This window comes from Triticum dicoccoides, chromosome 4A (genome assembly GCF_002162155.2).
Source record: "Triticum dicoccoides isolate Atlit2015 ecotype Zavitan chromosome 4A, WEW_v2.0, whole genome shotgun sequence".
NCBI classification, from domain to species: domain Eukaryota; kingdom Viridiplantae; phylum Streptophyta; class Magnoliopsida; order Poales; family Poaceae; genus Triticum; species Triticum dicoccoides.
The window spans coordinates 466,350,786-466,358,325 of record NC_041386.1 but is presented as its reverse complement, the minus strand read 5'-3'; positions in this window follow the sequence as shown (position 1 = coordinate 466,358,325).

Here is a 7,540-nt window from a genome sequence, read left to right as displayed (position 1 = left end):
ACGCGCCGCCCCCCCTTTTCTTCCTCCCCTCTCACTGGCCGCATCGGGCGCCGACGCCCGCGCCTTCCCGGTCCGGCGCCGTGGACGCTGCCGCGCCCGCCGGCCACGCCCTGCCGTGGCCCGCCTCCCCTCTCGCCTGCAGCCGGCGCCCAGCCGCCTCGCAGGCGCTGGCGCGCGCGCCTGCGGCGGCCGCCCGAGTTCGCCCATTAACGGGTGGCGCCCGCGGCCTGCACCGAGCGCCCGCAAGGCCCCCCTGGGCCAATGACGTGTGGGGCCTAGCCCCCACAAAACGTTTCTGTTAAAAAAAGGAGATAAAAATATATATATATTAATAATATTAATATTAAAATTAATTAATTAATTTAATTAACTATGATTAAATTAACTAATTATGTATAATTAACCTAATGACTAATTAACCTAGTGAACTACTGATAGTTAACTAAACAGTGAATGACAGGTGGGTCCCACTGGACCCACACAGTAGGTTGACCAGGTGAACGGTCAACGTTGACTGCTGACGTCATGCTGACGTCAGCATACACTATTCTGGATAATGTTAGAGTTAAATAATTAAATAAATTCCTGAAAATTCATAAAATCTTTAGAAAATCATATCTTTTAATCCGTAACTCGGATTAAAATATTTTCAACACGAAAGTTGCTCAGAACGACGTGACGAATCCGGTTACGCAGCCCGTTCGTCCGCCACACACCCCTAGCATACCGAACACGCAACTTTCCCCCTCCGGTTCATCTGTCAGAAAACACGAAACACCGGGAATACTTTCCCGGATGTTTCCCCCCCCCCTCTTCACCGGTATCACCTACTACCGCCTTAGGGCACACCGAACATCGCGTATTGCCTTGTTATATTTTGTGATGCTTTGTTTGCTCTGTATTCATTATTTCTTCCCCCTCTTCTCTCCGGTAGACTACGAGACCGACGCTGCTGTTGACCAGTTCGATTACGGAGTTGACGACTCCTCTCTCTTGCCAGAGCAACCAGGCAAGCCCCCCCTTTGATCACTAGATATCGCCTACTCTTCTCTATACTGCTTGCATTAGAGTAGTGTAGCATGTTACTGCTTTCCGTTAATCCTATTCTGATGCATAGCCTGTCATTGCTGCTACAGTCATTGATACCTTACCCTCAATCCTAAATGCTTAGTATAGGATGCTAGTGTTCCATCAGTGACCCTACACTCTTGTCCGTCTGCCATGCTATACTACTGGGCTGTGATCACTTCGGGAGGTGATCACGGGCATATACTATATACTTTACACTGTTACATTACTGGTGATACTGTTTGGAGATGGGGGCTGAAGGGGCAGGTGGCTCCATCCAGGTAGTGGTGGGCCTGAGTTCCCGATGGCCCCCGACTGTTACTTTGTGGCGGAGGGACAGGGCAGGTTGAGACCACCTAGGAGACAGGTGGGCCTGGCCCTGTTCGGCGTTCGCGGATACTTAACACGCTTAACGAGATCTTGGTATTTGATCTGAGTCGGCTACGAGCCTATACGCACTAACCATCTACGTGGGAGTAGTTATGGTTATCCCGGCGTCGTGGTATCAGCCGAAGCACTTCAGACGTCAGCGACGGAGCGGCGCGCGCCGGATTGGACTGGAACGCCTGCTAGGCTAGGTCTGCTTCCGGCCGCCCACGCAACGTGCAGGTGTGCATTGGGCAATGGGCCCAGACCCCTGTGCGCTTAGGTTTAGACCGGCGTGCTGGCCTCTCTGTTTTGCCTAGGTGGGGCTGCGACGTGTTGATCTTCCGAGGCCGGGCATGACCCAGGAAAGTGTGTCCGGCCAAATGGGATCAAGCGTGTTGGGTAAGTTGGTGCACCCCTGCAGGGAAGTTAATCTATTCGAATAGCCGTGATCTTCGGTAACAGGACGACTTGGAGTTGTACCTTGACCTTATGACAACTCGAACCGGATACTTAATAAAACACACCCTTCCAAGTTCCACAGACAACCCGGTGATCGCTTTTCCATAGGGTTACGAGGAGAGGATCGCCGGGTAGGATTATGCTATGCGATGCTACTGGAGATGCTACTTGGAGTTGCTACTTGGAGATGCTACTTGGAGGACTTCGATCTACTCTCTTCTACTTGATGCAAGACGGAGGCTGCCAAAAGCGTAGTCTTCGATAGGACTAGCTATCCCCCTCTTATTCTGGCATTCTGCAGTTCAGTCCACTAATATGGCCTCCTTACACATATATCCATGCATATGTAGTGTAGTTCCTTGCTTGCGAGTACTTAGGATGAGTTCTCACGGTTGCTTTCTCCCCCCTTTCTTCCCCCTTTCCTTTCTTTCTGGTTGTCGCAACCAGATGCTGGAGTCCAGGAGCCAGACGCCACCGTCGACGACGACCCCTACTACACCGGAGGCGCCTACTACTACGTGCAGCCCGCTGACGACGACCAGGAGTAGTTAGGAGGATCCCAGGCAGGAGGCCCGCGCCTCTTTCGATTTGTATCCCAGTTTGTGCTAGCCTTCTTAAGGCAAACTTGTTTAACTTATGTCTGTACTCAGATATTGTTGCTTCCGCTGACTCGTCTATGATCGAGCACTTGTATTCGAGCCCTCGAGGCCCCTGGCTTGTATTATGATGCTTGTATGACTTATTTATGTTTTAGAGTTGTGTTGTGATATCTTCCCGTGAGTCCCTGATCTTGATCGTACACGTTTGCGTGCATGATTAGTGTACGATTAAATCGGGGGCGTCACAAGTTGGTATCAGAGCCGACTGCCTGTAGGAATCCCCTTTCCAACTCCTTGGCCGAAGTCAAGTCTAGTCGTTGAAAAACTTTTACTAACATGGCTGTGCGGCCCATGGGCCCACGTCGCCATTGGGTGGTATTAGGATCTTTTACTCCTCGATCTTTACTCTGGGATTCTGAACTCTCTTCTATTCGGGTTAAACGATTTTGCTAAAAACAAAACTAACTTTAGGTTCTCGCAAGTACTTTCTCCCGGAGAGCCCCTCACTTCAGATGACCGTCTGCTAACCAGAAGATTCCGAAGATACTCTACGATGTGCTCTCGAGACTATGTGCCATCGTTTTTGCAATTCACTTCCATCGATAAATCCCTCTGGATAACTACTTACACCTATCGTTCATATTGTCATCCCCAGTTGCTCTTGTTATTACAAGATGTCCTGAAATACTCTTCGTTATTCCGAGAATTCTTTACGCTTACTGCCCTGCAGTTCCTTGCTGCATGAATACCCCTACGGATAATTACTCGCGCTTGCCGAGTATCCGCTCATCCCCAGTTGTTCATGTGTTTCACAAAAGTCTTTAAAATAATATTCGATCTTCCTAAAATCCTCTGGAGCCTTTGGCTCTTGAAATTCTTGCTTGCTTGCATTATGGTTAATCCCATAAGTCTCGTAGTCTTAATGACATTCCTTGTCATTATCATTTTGAGTCCGTTGACTCAATATGTTTGCGAATACACGCAATCATCATTGATCCTTATAAATTAATTTTCCGGCTGAGCTGCCATCCTTTTAACTGGAATTGGTTCTCGACCAATCCAATTGTCTTTGATTGTACCCTAAGGCTATTCAACTTATCCACCCCTAATCAGAGCATTGCTTCTGATCCCTTGATTTGGAAATCATAATTCCTTTGCATTTGACAATTGAGTTAGTCAGTTGTTTCTATAATTTGCTTCCTCTAGTTGAGTACCGATGCTCACGTTAGATCCCTTGTGGACCACCAGATCCTTTATTGGATTTTATCTGACAACGCCCTTCATATTCAATAACCTTGTGAGCCTTTTCTCTGATACATAATGCCTTTGGTAAATTGTATCGTCTGCTTTCTCAACCATGCTATGTCTTCGAGCTTGAGTTAATTACTTCTAAAGATTCTGGTATATGATTCTAAGATGCCCCGATGGGTTGAACCTATGCCTTCCTTACTATGTGTGAACTCGGAAGTTTTCACGGGTCATACTCATCTGGTATTTCACCAGGTATAACTTTCAACACTAATGCCATTATCGAAACGAGAAGTGAATGTAAGGTTATGCTTTGGAGAAGTGGGAGTCGACCTCGAACCTTGTGTTCATGCCCATGGACGCGATGTACATCCTATCATGGAAGCTTCTTGTAATAATAACTATTTCCTTGATAACTAACATATGGTATCTGTGAATTGATCCCTTGCAACCGTGGTTCCGACCATGATTGTTCTTCCTTGATTCCATTTCCCGGACAAGTTAAAACAATTGTCTTCTATGGATTAATACACCCGTCCAATCTTTACTTTGATCTTGTGTCGAGTATTACCCCCTGGTATCTCAAGATTATCATGGAACTGCATAACTTCTTATGAGTTCTTCATCAAGTGCTACCTTTCCACTGATTCCAATTTTTCACGGGCTCTGAGTTATTATACACTCAAAGACACCGATAACTGAATCGAGTTCGCATTGCGATTCAACAAGTATTTGAACCCATCACTGCTTACAAATTTATTAATCCTTCAAGTCATTCCTAGCCTGATCGGCTATATCATTATCGAGCTAATTTTAACTGTGCTACCCGGTCCTTCTTCCCGGAGCACAATTTTTGACGATGAACTAACCTTACGTCGATCATCATCGTCATATCATTTCGCCTTGAACAACAAGCTTGGTTTCGAGTTTGTGTCGTACCCTTGGTTCCAATAACCTTTCACTTTATCATTACTTTGACTTGATGTCATCACCGATCGATTACATCTTCATGAACTCTCGCGACAAATGTGTCGTGAATATCATCAACATTCTGAGCTCTTCCAAGAGATCTATTGAAATCATGATGAGAAATACCATCCTTGCCCTCTATGATTGGTGTTATCAGCGACAACATTATTGCATTCCCTCCAACACAAAACTTGTTCCTGTATTGTGTTGTACCTTGAGTTCCTTGCTATCCAACTTATGTTATATTCTACCGCGGAGTATTACCATCTTTGATGTTAAGAATGTTGTGAGGATTACTCCACCTCTTAAGAATTCTTGCTATAATGATACTTCTCACCATCACCATTCTTTCTTGGTCCTCGTGTTGATTCCAACCGGGGTACCCACAAGTGAACGGTGTTGTTTGGATTATGCACTTCTAGCAACCCTATTTCTTTGAAGTTAATGATCGATAGTTCATTCTAAGTCCTTCGCTAATTGAATCACCATTCTGACATTGGTCGTGCAACCCAATCCACATTTCGGGCGCACCTTTCAACCAATGTTTAATTGTGTATGTTTTCCTCGAGCATACTTCCTTATATCATTTGATCTAACAAATGTTATCTCTTTGTTCACCTAATGGTGGAAATCCATCTTTTGGGAATATCGGTGAATTGCCGTTGAGTTCACCAGACACCTCCTTGTCCTCTCCTTGGTTTAATGGTGAACTATTGCTTCAGAAACCCGCTCCCATAGTTCATTTCCCGAGAAGCTTGCAATGCCATTTCAACGATTTGTGTTGCGCCTTTTCTTCTCGGACATCCTGAGTCTCAGGTATCCTGACACCAATCGGATCTGAATCTCGGTCAGATATGATGGTTGGGACAACTTTCCAAGAGTTATGACGTTGATCCTTTGATGACCCGGTAACATGATGTCATGCCTAGCACCCCCCCCCCCCGGCTGGAGGACCTATCATTATAGATTCCTTTTCAGCAAGGTTATCCATTCATCCATGAGGAAATTGTAAGACTTATTCTACAAGTTATTCTTGATGGATCCTTCGTGTTTCCAAAGTCTGATCTTCACCTGAAAACCATGTCACTGCTATCTCGAAGCATGTCAATGGTACTCCGATTTTCAACAGGCACGTTTGAAGCACGATGCTATATTTTAATTATCAATTATCCTAACACCGTTGTATGAGTAATATCATGAGATTCCTCCCCCCTTACCTAAATGGTTTTCTACTTTATATCCTGTCATGGATATCTTGCTCTGCTTGTCCTTGGGAAGGATATACCCTCGAAATATGTGTTTAAACATATTTTCCATTCCATTGTTCTATTTGATCTGATGATCACCTTTTCCTTTCCATTGTTTTGTTTAACCTTTCTTGTGATCTATATGATCTAAGCAGTAATGTTCTCCTGCTTATGTAAACACCTCGGTGTACAACTCTGTCAGCAAGACCCTGTTACTATTGTTGAAAACATTCCGGTAACCACCGATGGATGAGAACTTTGCCTATTGGCCCGCCTCGTTCAACGAGCAGGAAAATGGTTCTCTTCGTCCCTCGCCCTTGGTATCGATGTTGTTGCCGACATAACTGATAGGCTACCCTCTAACACGCCTTACTATCGTGACCGTGCAAGGTGTCGGCCCCCTTCCTACTTTCAACCACATGGTGGGCCCATAACCCACAGTTCCACAGGATCGAAAGCTGACTCTCCTGTACACCCCCTGTTTCCCAAAGTTATTCCTCGCGCGTGGACTCGTATGTGAATCACGAACCACCGTCCCAAGTGATCTATTTTGGTATCAGACGCAGTACTTATTCTCGTTGCCTTGAACCCCTTTCACCTTCTGATTAGGCATCGAACGCTTGCCTATCCGTTTGAAAATTCTCGTGGTACCTCCTTACTTTGCTCTCGATATTTTCTTAAGATTCAATTCGAGAGTAACTTCCGCCACCTTCCTCGATGTTATCGACCAGATAGTCAACCTTGTAGAGGTCTGTCCTTTTGAAGCTACCCCTTATCCTTTCCTTAAGTACGATGAAGATCCCCAAGTAAGGACGACAACTTCATCATGATGACCCGAAGCAGAGAACTGAAGACATCAATGTAATGGATCGACCTCTTCGAGAAGAGCAACCAAAGACGAGAAGATTCGTTAGGATTTCGTAACCAGACCTTTCCCCCTAGTCCCCCTCTTAAATCTCGGGACGAGATTTCTTGTAGTGGAGGAGAATTGTGACGCTCGGATAATCTTGCTGAAAATAATCCCACGCTAATCAAGCCACGTCATCCCGATTACTGATGCTAAACGTCCGTTAGTTCAAACCGCGTCAAATTAAAATTTAAAATTAATGTCGACAATAAAAGTTTTCGAAAGTAGAAACAAAAATGTTCGGTGGGTGCCAAATATTACAAAGGTAGTTATGGTACAGCAATCACATTTTTAGAAAATGGCTAAATAATTTAAACTGATTAAAACAGAAAAGAAATAAGAAAAGAAAATACAAAAGCAAAAGACAAGACAAAACAAACAAAAAAAGGCCCCCCTGGCCAACTGGCCAGACGGCCCAGCTCACCGGCCAGGCCGGCCCACCTGGCCCAGCCGGCCGACACGCCCCTGCCTTATCCCCACGAGGGGGAAAACCCTAACCCCCCCACGATGCCCCACTCCCCCACTCGTTACCCACCCCCGCGCGTCTCCCTCGCCCCTCCCCGATCTAGATCGAGGGAGACGGCGCCTCGGCCCCGCCGCCTCACCCCTGCGCCCGATGCAAGCCGGCGTCGGCGCCGCCCCTCCCGGACTCCTCGCCCCTCCTCTCCCTCGCG